General features: G+C 43.7%; 1 protein-coding gene across 1 annotated transcript in view; it reads left to right on the top strand.

The window, feature by feature from the left end:
• The first annotated feature begins 509 nt into the window (after positions 1-509).
• Positions 510-15,303, top strand: part of LOC126237119 (potassium voltage-gated channel protein Shaw-like) — a 369,116-nt gene continuing 354,322 nt past the window's right edge. The window contains exon 1 of the mRNA XM_049946934.1: positions 510-584. The gene's annotated coding sequence lies outside the window, so the exon portion shown is untranslated. The remainder of the gene's footprint in view (positions 585-15,303) is intronic.

The following is a 15,303-nucleotide window of genomic DNA, read 5'->3' as shown; positions in this document are numbered from 1 at the left end:
CCCGACCGTGGATGTGTGTGATGTCGTTAGGTTAGTTAGTTTTAAGTTGTTCTAAGTTCTAGGTGACTGATGACCTCAGATGTTAAGTCCCATTGAGCTCAGAGCAATTTGAAGCATTTGAACTACTCTGAAGGACAGTAACTGGTGCAAACATGTAACTGTTTTTCATCCGTTGTGAATAAGTACTCGCCACTGTTTAAGTTCCAACCCTCGTATATTTACTAGGGGGGACTGTTGGCTTGATTTGACTGTGATCTGAACTAAGCACCTCTAGAGTTCGAATACCTGTCTCGAACGCTGCGATAAAACTTTTGTACAAACGCGTGTAGCTGATTCTGTTCATTTCTTTCTTGCAGATTTGTCTCATTATTGTGTTTATTTAGTTTTCATTCTTTCCGTCTCTTCATTAGACGAATCGTGATCTTGCACATACGGCTGCCACTTTCTTGAAACCTCTTTGGGCCTTCGAGAGACGGTGTTCCTAACAGTAGCTTGCTCTCTGTGTTGCAGGTGGCGAGAAGTGTTGTAGTCACAAGCAGGGAAATTCAGCCTAGCAATTGGTCGACTACACAGTGACGACTCCCGTGAGTATCTTACACCACGTTGTCTAGTCATATAAAAGAAAGAACTGTACAAACTTGATTCCATCTGTGATCTGCTTTGCTTTATACGATGCTCCGTGCCAGATCGATTAGCTGCTTTACTGCCACAGCATAAGGACAGCGAATCGCAAAACCTCGTTTGCAGTATTTCAGAAGAGTAAGTGGCTGCTACACACAATCTTTGCAGAGCCTCCTCTGGTTTAAATTCAGTCTCATGTGACAGCCACGACGACAGCTCCTATCTACTGATGCGTAGTTCAGTTCCGATAGATGTTCGTGTCATGTAAACAGTTCATTGACGCTATCCGATACCAATCTGCAGACAGGAGCATTATAATATCTGTACACGCGCCAACTCCTTTGGTTCCTCTGAGCTTAGCGTCAATACAGGGTTAGATAGGTATTTGTATTGAATCCTGACGATCATACTAATGCGCAACTCTTCGCATTATTCTTTTGGCAAAGTGCTAGACAGACAGGTTGACACAGTCTTCCTCCAGGGTTCCAATGATTTATAACGTATGTAAGATGAAGAGTGATACAGTCCAGTGTTGTATTTCTGATCTTATGGATGATTAACGAGATTAAAATAAGGGAGAAAGTGAAATTCAGTACCAGCACATTGTCTATACATCGTGAATAAAGCCAAGAACCGTGCCGAGGTTGGTATCCTAGTTCAAGCTACTGATTACCTGAAACAGTTTGTTCCACTTCATGAGATAATGTTAAAAATTTTACAGCTTGACTCAATTATGGAAAACAGTCAGCAACCAGTAGCTCTATTTCTATTAGTTTAGTTATACTGAGTGTGAAAGGGTGATCTGTATTTACTTTCTTAGGAGAAGACAAACTTCTTAGCCGAGATCGGAATGAAACACTGTACCGAAGATGACCCTTTTCGGTAAAACTATGCAACCATTATATTACTGTTTCTCTTATCACTATATGTCTTCTCAGTCAAATAGAGATCAGTACAGTAATTTGTTTCTGCAATCAGGAAAACAAGCGTTTAGTACTACAATAGAATAATTTTTACTGGTAGAAGCTGCGCAAAAATATCCGGCCCAAGAACAGAAACTGACATTCGTGCTGTGCGAAATCATCCCTCTGTTCCAGGGCCGCCCACGATGTACCAAACCACATACTGGCTCTATGTGCGGGAAGCGTGTGGGCCGAGGATTAGCCCTGTCGTGGTGGCATTTTCCGGTTGGCACACCTCCCTTCAGTTCGGCCGAATCGTTCTGTCAACGATGTTTACCGTTCGCTATTTGTTCGTCATATAAAGGAAGCTGACAGCTTCAGTAGCTGTTTGCACAAAAACAGCTAGTCTAGCTATCTGTCGTCACAGGCCTTTAAAAATGAATGGGAATAACAGACGAGAGGGATCAAAATTCTCAGTATCTATAAGGGAGTCGCATAATCTACAGGTATTCCAAATTTGCTATGAAACGACGTTATAACACCAAGCAAAAATAATTTAAAGATTTACTTACAATGAAAAAGCAAAATATTACAGCGATCGACAGACAGGATTCACTTCAATGGGCTGAACTATGAGTATTGTGACTTTAAATATTACCGTAAAGTGTGTTTGTTAATTCAAAGAACATGCCTGGAACGATCTTTTCAATTTAAAACACGCTATTTTTGAACTTATGAAGGGGCAAGGAATGTAGGAATGAAAATTATAACATCCAGAATGGACGAAGACCTCGCATTTTAAATGGACTTGACTGCACAGCATGGTGAGAAGCAACTTATTTGTGATCTAATGGAGGTGCATTAAAAAGCAAATCGCGTTTTAGAAGACACAAATTCTGACAATCAAGGAAGTCCAGTTCCCTAACCTCACTGGCGTTAAAGAAAACGCGAGGTGTGAAGAATTCATTATGGCTTTGAAAGAATTACAAAGGCAGTTTCTTAAATGTGTTTTTGACTCCGACAATCATAAATCGCTTTTCGAGACCGTTTCCCATTTCGGCTGATAGGGTCCCTGTGCATCTTCAGTTGGAACTGATTCTTCTGTAGTGTAATTCCTATTTTGAAGACAAAACCTTTTATGTTAGAACTATCCATGGCATCTACTTTGTTTCCCTCAGGTACACTTTCCACATCTCCATAATGAGGTTACAAAAGTGCTATAATATTTCGATCGATATATTTGTGTAAAAGACATGCATCCTCAAAAAGTGCTGGTCTGGGCCGCCATTTCTTCCAAAGGAATCATTGGCCCATTTTTCAGATCCGAAACGATTACTGCATCACGCTATCTGGACATTCTTCGTGAATTTGTGGCGGTACAAACTGCCTTAGACGACACTGCGAACACCGCGTGGTTTATGCAAGATGGTGCCCGGCCACATCGCACGGCCGACGTCTTTAATTTCCTGAATGAATATTTCGATGATCGTGTGATTGCTTTGGGCTATCCGAAACATACAGGAGGCGACATGGATTGGCCTCCCTATTCGCCAGACATGAACCCCTGGGACTTCTTTCTGTGGGGACACTTGAAAGACCAGGTGTACTGCCAGAATCCAGAAACAATTGAACAGCTGAAGCGGTACATCTCATCTGCATGTGAAGCCATTCCGCCAGACACGTTGTCACAGGTTTCGAGTAATTTCATTCAGAGACTACGCCATATTATTGCTACGCATGGTGGATATGTGGAAAATATCGCACTATAGAGTTTCCCAGACCGCAGCGCCATCTGTTGTTGACAATTGTAACTACTGTAATTTCGAAAGTTTGTCTGCCTGAAAATGTACTGTTGTCCCAAGCATATTGCAACAAACGGTGTATTTCTATCGCTGCTCGTTTAGTTTTTATTGCCGTTTCAAATATACCGGTCATTTTTGAAACACCCTGTAAATGTCCAAAAGGGTCTATAGCTGAAAGTCATAGAAATTTACTTTTAATTAGCCCGACTTCCAATGAGGTTGAATATTTCACGCAGTGGCGCGTGAACTTAAGAATCTCGAATATTCAGAAATTCAATGCCAAAAGCTCGGACATTGAAATCTCGAACACCGACTCCCAGACGTTCAAGACTCACAGACGCTAGAAAGTAACGGACGCGAAAGACGTTAGCAATACGTGCGTTGGTTTAAATAATAGTTATGAAACAAAAGGGACGTTCGTTAGAAACTCTTTGAACAAAGCCCCTTGCTATTTAGCTTATAATTCTCTATTCCACTGGCTCTTATTGTTCTTTTATTTAATTGATGTGCATTAAAACGAGAACTCGTGATATATATGAAATATGGGAATTGTCCATGCCCAGTCCGAAGAAATTTTAGTTTCAAAAAAAGACCAGATGTGTAACGCGGGGTTACATTGCACTCAACTTCAAGAGCACAGAGGAGTGTTTTGTTGTGACAGTAGCTGGTTCAGGCACGTTCATCAAGCCACAAAAAAAATTTGTACCTTTTCTGCCTATACGAAAGCATCTCATGGCGTAACACAACCTTGTATTCGCTTCATACATCTTTCCATGGAGAGCAGAAGTCTTGAACTGAACATCATATTTACAAACTTTACACAAAGCATGTATATTACTCACAATGGTAATTCTGTCACTGTCATCATACAGCCTAAGGCCCTTCTACCCCCAATCACCACCTGCAAATGAAACCTTAATCACGTGGGCAAGTATTTCTAAGTCAGTTAACCTAAATCCACTAGAAAACATGTCTTTGGCACTGTACACAGCATCGTCAGTTACTTCACTAATTATCTTCTACAATGATCACAGTAACTGTCGAAAACTGTTCTTCACACTTATGAGCAGCATACGCAACACTGTTATTTAAATTTCGTGTGCCTTTTACAAGTGAAATTCGATATTTCTTCACTTTTTTGAATAGACAACCATTGTGACAGCCCAGCTGGAGCAAAACAGGTCGGTACATGCAAACCTAAAAACTTAAATAAGTCTATAGAATATACTATAAAAAACGACATTGTAAACAAAGGGGCAAGAAAAGATAATCTTTATCAAAGCCGCCATTGTGTGAATGAAAAATAACGCACAAAAAATTTCCAGTGTAGAAAGAGGGGGCGTGGCTAGCGCAGACGCCCAAACAAACTTTTTTAAAACATATTTCTAGCCAGAATTCGATTATGAAACTTCACGATGTTTTTCTTAAAGAATCAATCTAATAAACTTCGAAATTACGGTATGAAAAAAATTAGAATTTTTTCGCAGTTTTTTCTTACATATGCCCTTAACAAATATCCTACCATATGTCACTTCTTCTTGTAAATGTTTTCCATATATTCTACTCGTCGCCGATTCTGCGGAAAACCTCCTCATTCCTTACATTATTAGTCCACCCAATCTGCAACATTCTTGTGGACCATCACATCTCATATACTTCGATTCTTTTCGTTTCTGGTCTTCCCAAAGTCCATGTATCATTATCAAACAATGCTTTGCTCCAGATGTACGTTCTCAGAAATTTCACCTTCGAATTAAGGCCTATGTTTGATACTAGAACACTGCTATTGGGTAGGAATGCCCTTTTTGCTAGTACTTGTCTGATCGCGCCCGGATTCCCAGGTTCGATTCCCAGCGGGGTCAGGGATTTTCTCTGCCTCGTGATGACTGGGTGTTGTGTGATGTCCTTAGGTTAGTAAGGTTTAAGTAGATCTAAGTTCTAGGGGACTCATGACTATAGATGTTAAGTCCCATAGTGCTCAGAGACATTTTTGAACTTGCCTGCTTTGCTCCGACCGTCATGGTTTATCTTGCTGCCTCAGTATCAAAATTCCTTTAATTCATCTACTTCGCGGTCACCCATCCAGATGTTAAGTTTCTCGCTGTTTTCATTTCTGCTACTTCTCATTACTTTCCTCTTTCTTCGATTTATTGTCAGTCCATATCCTGTGCTCATTAGACTGTTCATTCCGTTATGCAGATCCTGTAGTTATTCTTCACGTTGATTGGGGATAGCAATGAAATCAACGAATCTTATCATTGATATCCTTTCACCTTGAATTTTAATTCTACTTTTGAAAGTTTCTTTAATTTTATAACTGCTTCTTCAATATATAGACTGAACAGAAGGGGTGAAAGATTACATCCCTGTCCCACACTTCCACTTCTATTATTTCCTCTTGGCCCTTGAACATATTGTATATTACCTGTCTGTCCCTATAGGTTACCCCTATTTTTCTCAGAAATTCGAACATCTTGCATCGTTTTACACTGTCAAATGCTTTTTCCAGATCGACAAATACTGTTACATTTTCACTAATCATTATTGATTCGATTTGTTGTAATAAAATGACGGGAAACGTCATACTTGTGGTTAAAGAATTTTCGTACTTAATTATATACGCGTCATAACTCGTGTGTTGTAAAAGTAAGCCGTTGTAAGGCAGCTGCACATTAAAGATTCATGAAAAACGTTTCGTTATTGCCACGCGGAATGACCGCGCGGTTAGAGGCGCCATGTCACTGACTGCGCGGCCCCTCCCGTCGGAGGTTCGAGTCCTCCCTCGGGCATGGGTGTGTGTTTGTTGTTCTTCGCATAAGTTAGTTTAAGTTGTGTGTAAGTCTAGGGACCGATTACCTCAGCAATTTCGTCCCTTAGAAATTCACACACATTTGAACATTTGGTTCTTGTTAGGACTTGTTATAATTAACTATCAGTTAATAACAAATTGGCGACTAACGCCTTGAGAAGACCGTAATATTAAATACAAACTGCAGCTACCTTAGTTAGTAAGGAAGCACTGGGTAGGCTCGCGGAGAACTCATGTCCCGTTGTGCCCAAATCATATTTTTTCAGCTTCGGTTTATCTAGGACGCTGTATGACTGCCTCGTTAAACTGACAGAAATACACTCCTGGAAATTGAAATAAGAACACCGTGAATTCATTGTCCCAGGAAGGGGAAACTTTATTGACACATTCCTGGGGTCAGATACATCACATGATCACACTGACAGAACCACAGGCACATAGACACAGGCAACAGAGCATGCACAATGTCGGCACTAGTACAGTGTATATCCACCTTTCGCAGCAATGCAAGCTGCTATTCTCCCATGGAGACGATCGTAGAGATGCTGGATGTAGTCCTGTGGAACGGCTTGCCATGCCATTTCCACCTGGCGCCTCAGTTGGACCAGCGTTCGTGCTGGACGTGCAGACCGCGTGAGATGACGCTTCATCCAGTCCCAAACATGCTCAATGGGGGACAGATCCGGAGATCTTGCTGGCCAGGGTAGTTGACTTACACCTTCTAGAGCACGTTGGGTGGCACGGGAGACATGCGGACGTGCATTGTCCTGTTGGAACAGCAAGTTCCCTTGCCGGTCTAGGAATGGTAGAACGATGGGTTCGATGACGGTTTGGATGTACCGTGCACTATTCAGTGTCCCCTCGACGATCACCAGTGGTGTACGGCCAGTGTAGGAGATCGCTCCCCACACCATGATGCCGGGTGTTGGCCCTGTGTGCCTCGGTCGTATGCAGTCCTGATTGTGGCGCTCACCTGCACGGCGCCAAACACGCATACGACCATCATTGGCACCAAGGCAGAAGCGACTCTCATCGCTGAAGACGACACGTCTCCATTCGTCCCTCCATTCACGCCTGTCGCGACACCACTGGAGGCGGGCTGCACGATGTTGGGGCGTGAGCGGAAGACGGCCTAACGGTGTGCGGGACCGTAGCCCAGCTTCATGGAGACGGTTGCGAATGGTCCTCGCCGATACCCCAGGAGCAACAGTGTCCCTCATTTGCTGGGAAGTGGCGGTGCGGTCCCCTACGGCACTGCGTAGGATCCTACGGTCTTGGCGTGCATCCGTGCGTCGCTGCGGTCCGGTCCCAGGTCGACGGGCACGTGCACCTTCCGCCGACCACTGGCGACAACATCGATGTACTGTGGAGACCTCACGCCCCACGTGTTGAGCAATTCGGCGGTACGTCCACCCGGCCTCCCGCATGCCCACTATACGCCCTCGCTCAAAGTCCGTCAACTGCACATACGGTTCACGTCCACGCTGTCGCGGCATGCTACCAGTGTTAAAGACTGCGATGGAGCTCCGTATGCCACGGCAAACTGGCTGACACTGACGGCGGCGGTGCACAAATGCTGCGCAGCTAGCGCCATTCGACGGCCAACACCGCGGTTCCTGGTGTGTCCGCTGTGCCGTGCGTGTGATCATTGCTTGTACAGCCCTCTCGCAGTGTCCGGAGCAAGTATGGTGGGTCTGACACACCGGTGTCAATGTGTTCTTTTTTCCATTTCCAGGAGTGTAATTTCGGTAATATCTGATGTTTTGTAAATATAGGTGCAATCTTTGTCAGGAGAGTGATTTTGCGAACATTTATGGGCTGATATCCTAACTAACTGGATATGTGTCTTTTATTTTTGTTTTATTATATGTTCATGAATACTGATGTTTTTATTTATGTATACCGCAGACAGAACAATATGACTAGCATATGGTCAAGGGAGGAAATATTGCTAACATAGGAATTTTAGGCCTGTCAGTTTTCATGAACAACTGGTTTGCGAGCCGAATAAAGCCGACAACTGATGCTGGAGAGCGCTGAGAGCGCAGAATCACGTCAACAAGCTCGTGCTGTGTGGCAACGGTTCTGTGTCTCATGACGTCGGATATCTCGTTCGTGGTGTCAATGCTACACGCCTCGTCCGATGTGAGGATGGCTTTAGACTCAAACATGATGTGGGAATGTTTGTTCATCAAATAATTTTGGTGAAAGTGTTAATTCAAAAACTGTATTTGCACATATTAGTAGTAGCAATAGAACAATGGAGGTAATTTTTAAACTTTTTCTTATTTACAGACAACCTTGTGGGTAGGGCAACCACAGCTATCAGTTGTCATCTTGGGTATCAATAATCCGCTTCAGCTGTATTTAGTCCTTTATTATTGGTTTACTACCGATTTATAGTACTAAAAGCCACATCTTCAGGTTAACATCTGTATGACAATAAATCAAGAAGGAGAACAACACTGATATGTAAACTGGCATGGTCAATTATTTTAAATTTAAAAGAAGTTTTTAAAACTATTAAAAACTTTTACATGAGAATATTAAAATGTTTGTACTCACATAACTAAAACATTAGAGCTCAAAAACTCGGAATTTTTGTACCCAACATTCGTTGCCCATCAGAACAACCACCCCAAAAGACGGTATGTCAAAGAAAAAAACTGCCAGATTCCAACGTAGTGGATGGGTACTAAGCATATCATATCATAGTGCTCCATTGGTAAGGTGAAAATAAATTAAAACCTGTTAAGACCTAACTTTGGGCCGGAATGAAAAACCAATAAGTGGCTGTTACAAAATGGAGAGATAACCTGGGCCAAACCCAGCAAGTAAATGGTTGCTGATGAAAAACAGAACCTGAAAACCTCACTTAACGCTTCTCCGGTAGTGATCCAATAATAAATTGCTAAATACAGCTGAATTGTTTATTGATACCCAAGATTTACCTCTTTCGCCTTCATTGAAGATCCTTGTATGTGATGCCGACCGCGGTGGTCTAGCGGTTCTAGGCGCTCAGTCCGGAACCGCGCGACTGCTACGCTCGCAGGTTCGAATCCTGCCTCGGGCATGGATGTATGTGATGTCCTTAGGTTAGTTAGGTTTAACTAGTAATAAGTTCTAGGGGACTAATGACCTCAGAAGTTGAGTCCCATAGTGCTCAGAGCCATTTGAACATTGTATGTGATGATTGTCACTCATCAACATCCAACAGTAGTTGGTCATCATAGTTGCATTTCCGTTCCCCTGGTACCCACTCCGACTCAATATCTTGATGAAAACGTTCACCCTGCTCTTCACTATAACGTCCCAAATTTTCCGGAAAGTACTCGATGTGTGATTGTAGAAAGTCGAGTTTCACACATGTAACTACCCATCTTTTGAAATTTCGCAATATTTTTTCAATAATGCCCTTGTAATTATGATGTTTGTTATTCCCTAGAAAGTTTTCAGTAACTGATCGAAAGATGCCAGAATGAGATTTTCACACTGCAGCGGAACGTGCGCTGATATGAAACTTCCTGGCAGATTAAAACTGTGTGCCGGACCGAGACTCGAACTCAGGACCTTTTCCTTTCGTGGGCAAGTGCTCTACCAACTGAGCTACCCAAGCACGACTCACGTCTCGTCCTCACAGCTTTACTTCTGCCAGTACCTCGTCTCCTACTTTCCAAACTTTACAGAAGCTCTCCTGTGAACCTTCTGTAAAGTTTGGAAAGTAGGAGACGAGGTACTGGCAGAAGTAAAGCTGTGAGGACGGGACGTGAGTCGTGCTTAGGTAGCTGAGTTGGTAGAGCACTTGCCCGCGAAAGGCGAAAGTCCCGAGTTCGAGTCTCGGTCCGGCACACAGTTTTAATCTGCCAGGAAGTGATCGAAAGATGGTCCATGCGTCTTTGTCTCTCTTCTTCAGTGTCTGATCAAATTCCTCCTCCTCCGTCTATGTCTTTATTTCAGGACCAACAAAAATTCCAGCTTTCAGTTTGTCTTGCGTAACGAAGGGAAATTTATTGAAAAAGTACTTGAAGCAGGGTTCATCCGGTGGTAGACCCTTTACAAATTTATTCATCAAGCTTCATTTTGTGTGGAGTGGTTGAAGCAAGATTATTATGGTTCTACAAGCAGTTCATGCAGGACATTTTTAGTTTCAGGTGCAAAATTTCTCCGTTTTTGCCTTGCGCAACTGTCTCATACTCATGGAAAGCAAAGCATTTTTGTATAACCATTTTATTCTCCTAGTAGTATTCCGATAACTCTGCAGCCACTGCAGATAAGCCATTTGTGTTCCTCATACAGAATATGTGATAAGAGTATCTTCATGGTCTCTTAGTCCCTTTCCTTTTAACTGAATGGGCTACAGGTATGGACTCATTCTCGTTCCTATTACGCAGTAATACGCTTTTCAGGGGCTCATCGTTGATGAGTCTAGAAAACGTCTCCACTCAGTCGGATCATGCTCAGTTTCACAGAAGTGCATCAACCCATTTATGTTACTAGGAAACAAAGGACTCGTTCTATGAGAATAAATGAAATAGTTCTCTGTCTTTCCGTCTGTCTGAATCATGAATAATGTGTTCCATGTTCCAGAAGATTTTTAATTTTAGCAAGGAGACAAGTAGTTCGGCAGAGTTCTTAGACAAATTCAGATCTCATACAGGATCATTAAGATCACGCTGCGAAAGCATCTGTGAGGCAAAGCCGCATTCACGCTAGTGGCCATCAATATAGTCTTCCGTTATTGCGTCAACACCATTTTCAACACCATCTTCGGCCACGTTCTCTAGAACAACTGGCCTAATGGCTGAATCAGTGCTTGGATAGACAATATGTCTCTTATCTCTCAAACTGGACAACTGAACACTAACTAAAAAGGAGTAACAGTCATTAAGACGACTTTTAGGCTCCCTCCACACCGTTGGAATCCCAAAAAGAATGCATGTTTTCTTTAGTTTAGTCCACTACCTGAACCTCTTAAACAGTAGCGGTAAACTGCTTTTGGCGCTCTTCCCCTGTTTTGGTCACCAAATTTCGCTGTACTGTAAAATAAGCTTGGCAAGCTTTTTTCACAAATTATATTTAAACCATTGACTGTTTAGGCACTGTTTAGCTTCCACAAATGTAACAGAAAACATTTGTGTTGTTCACACACTTTCATGTTAGCATTTTAGTAACTACAAACGATAGGTGAACTGTTTTAAATATACAGAATAATCACAATATTGCTCTGGTAATGATAGAAACAACATTTTCAAGGTCACACAATAACTAGCATCAACAGATATACAGGCCCGTACTAAGAAATTTCCCTCCAACTATATGCATAACCTACAGGAACAGCAATATTTCTTTGAACTCAAATTAAGACAAAACAGCATTTGACAGGAAAAAACTGGAAACAGATCTGGAATCAACATAACAAGTTGTGGTAGGGTCACACACTATTTTCTAGTCATCTGATACCCTGCGCCCTAGTGCTATACGCTGAAGACTAAAGAAACTAGTATACCTGCCTAATATCGTGTAGGACCCCTGCGATCACGCAGAAGTGCCGCAAAACACTGTGGCATGGACTCGACTAATGTCTGAAGTAGTGCTGGAGGGAATTCACATCATGAATCCTGAGGCAAATCCATAAATCCGTAAGAGTACAAAGGGTTGGAGATCTCTTCTGAACATCATGTTGCATGGAACCCCAGATATGCCCAGTATGCTCATGTTTGTGGCATTTGTGGCCAGCGGAAGTGTTTAAACTCAGAAGAGTGTTCCTGGAATGGCTGTGTAGCAACTTTGAACTTGTGGGGTGTCGCATTGTCCTGCTGGAATTGCCCAAATCCGTCAGAATGCACAATGGACATGAATGGATGCAGGCGATCTGACAGGATGCTTACGTACATGTCACCTGTTAGAGTCGTATTCACACGTATCATGATTTCCACATCACTACAACTGCACACGTCCCACACCATTACAGAGTCTCCACCAGCTTGAACAGTCCCCTGCTGTCATGCAGGGCCCATGGATTCATGAGGTTGTCTTCATACCCATACACATCCATCCGCTCGAAACAAATTGAAACGAGACTCGTCCGACCAGGCAACATGTCTCCAGTCATCAACAGTCCAGTGTCGGTGTTGGAGGGCCCAGGCGAGGCGTGTCGTGCAGTCATCAAGGGAACTCGAGTTGGCCTACGGCCCCGAAAGCCCATATCGATGATGTTTCGTTGAATGGTTCGCACGCTGACACTTGTTGATGGCTCTGAAACGCCTGGCTGAATCCGCAGGACAGAACAGGTAGTTGAAATTGTGGAAAGGTGCCACAAATGAGCGGCTGTCAGTTACACTCGAACACATATAACATTATTTAGTGGCCCCAAACATTAGAGCGAAAATTTCCGACCTTAACTATCGACTGAATATGTCACACAATCTTATGCCTTAAGGGCACAACCTCTTTAATTTTTGAATTTTTGAAACAGCTGAAGGCGCATGATTTAAAACACATAATTTTCAAAAGGCAGAAAGCGCAAGGTCTTATCCTTAAATAAGATTTCAAATGAGGTTGAAGGCCCAAACAATCTAAGACTTGACAAGGAAGGAACTTTAATTTTAAAACGGCTGAGAGCCCGTGATTGAAAAACACAACTACAATACATTCTTCAAAAGGCAGAAGGCCCAAAGGTACATCCAAAATAAAATGCTTTGAATGAGGCTGAAGGCCCAAACAATCTAAGACTTAGCAAGAAAGGAATTTTAATTTTAAGTTGGCTGAAGGCCAATGATTGAAAGACACAACTATAATAAATTTTCAAAAGGCAGAAGGCTCAAAGCTTCAGCCAAAATATTTTAAATGAGGCTGAAGGCCCAATCAATACAAGACTTGACAAGTAAGGAACTTTCAACTTTAAAACTGCTGAAGGCCCATTATTCAAAACCCAACTAAAAGCATACAATTTCAAACTATCGGCTATGAGCCATTAAAATACACAATCAAACACCATTAAGAAAAGGCAGTACAGCCAGTGGCGCTCAGAAGTTTCCGGGGGTCGGTCTGCACTTGAAATATTAACGTTCGCTTAAGGGAGACAGGTAGTCGGGCCAACTATATCCGATCTGCCAGCAACCCAAGCAAGAGACAGTGAACATACCCACTGACAAGACGACTTGCTATCCACCCGACTACTACACAAGGAACTCCAAAACCAAAACGTAAAAGGAGTAGCCGCCCACAACCAAGTATGCATAAGCCGTCGAAACTATACACACGTGATGGACAGAAACAGCACGGTGAGGAAAGAACACTGCCAGGGCAAGTAATTGGAACGCTAACGGCCACAAGGCAGAAAATACCGCCGGTGCTCTTGGACTTAAAATAACCAAAATACAGTTGAACTCCACCAGATGGTTCAAAATGGTTCAAATGGCTCTGAGCACTATGCGACTTAACTTCTGAGGTCATCAGTCGCCTAGAACGTAGAACTAATTAAACCTAACTAACCTAAGGACATCACATACATCCATGCCCTAGGCAGGATTCGAACCTGCGACCGTAGCAGTTGCTCGGCTCCAGACTGTAGCGCCTAGAACAGCACGGCCACTCTGGCCGGCTACCAAATGGTTGCTAAACTTTCGCCAACTCGAACACTCGCTGTTGCTCATGGGAATACCCCGAACAGCTAACCATGAAAATCAACGGCACAATGTGAACATACTGGCTTCGGTAATTAAATCACAACTTTGATGTCCTGGGTCGGTGAGCCACGAACCTCGTACCAATCGGAACAGCTACCACACACTCCGACACTGGGCAGAGACCGCCAGTGGGCCCGGCCCACTGCGCCGCGCGGAGATTTCCTGGCTGATCCACACCAGCCGACGGACTCCCCAGAGCCAGTACACCGACGACATTTAAAATAACTTGTCAGTCAACATCACACAAACTACACACAGCTTCACGTACACTTGCACGAAGAACTAGACAATGCTGACGGCAGTGACTGTACAACAACAGGGACGAATCACAGGTCGGCACACACAGCCTACCCATAATCGAACGCCGGCCAAATACACGTCGTCTGGCAAGACGACCGACCGATCCAATCATGTGTGTCGGCAACCGTCGGGCGAGTCATGGCGGCCCGGACCTCAGTGCTGGCTCACCCCGACTGAACTTGTGCTGCGTGCCAACTCAAACAGTCAGGTCCGAACTAACTGCTAGCGCGATCCAACTGACTCACGACACACGACGACCGGGAAGTAATAGCAAAGATAATACGCGAGGGCCTATATCGATAATCGCTGCTGATGCTGCCGCTCACGGGCAGGCAAAGCTGCAACTCAGTGACACGTGTAATAGAAAATTAATATAACGAGGTGGCAGTTCGGTAAAAACAGGGTGTAAAATAAGAAATGGCACGAACACGAGCCACGCAAGAGGCAGGCCCAGCATTGAAATGTGCAGCAATTAGCGAAAGGGTTGCACGTCTGTCACGTTGAAAGATTCTCGTCGTTGGTCCCGTTTTAGCGGGATCTTTTTCCGGCCGCATCGACGTCTGAGGTTTGTTATTTTACAGGATTCCTGATATTCACGGTAAACTCGTGAAATGGTCGTACGGGAAAATCCCATCTTCATCGCTACGTTGGAATTCCTGTGTCGCATCGCTGGTGCGCCGAGTATAACAACACGTTCAGATCTTGATAGCCTGCCATTGTAGCATCATTAACCGATCTAACACTTGCGCCAGACTCTTGTTGTCACACATAGGCGTCCGACGGCAGCGCCGTATTCTGGCTGTTTAAAAGTCTCTCTATTTGAATATGAATGCCTACACCAGTTCCTTTGGCGCTTCGGCGTATAAGAGTACAGCCGTCCATTCGCCAACTTCGCTGCAGGGAGGACCATTTGTTGCACTCTGTGAGCCAACTGGTCCCCATATGAGCAGAGGTACCTTTTCTCTGCTGGCGCTGCGGACAGTCGCAGTTGCAATAACGGCTGCCCCTGTCCGGGGAAACATTTATGCAGTGTGATGGAGTGTCGACACCAAGGGCAAGCGCAAACACGGACCGATATATACACGTCACTGGACTGAATCAGGGAGACGTCAGTCTTCGTGTTGACTGGAAACTCAACCAAGTATCTGTGTCGAGCTTCGAAGAACCCAAGGAGTAACAGA

The sequence above is a fragment of the Schistocerca nitens genome, chromosome 2, assembly GCF_023898315.1.
Source record: "Schistocerca nitens isolate TAMUIC-IGC-003100 chromosome 2, iqSchNite1.1, whole genome shotgun sequence".
NCBI classification, from domain to species: Eukaryota; Metazoa; Arthropoda; class Insecta; order Orthoptera; family Acrididae; genus Schistocerca; species Schistocerca nitens.
The sequence above is the reverse complement of the archived record's forward strand: the minus strand, read 5'-3'. Positions and strand labels throughout refer to the sequence as shown.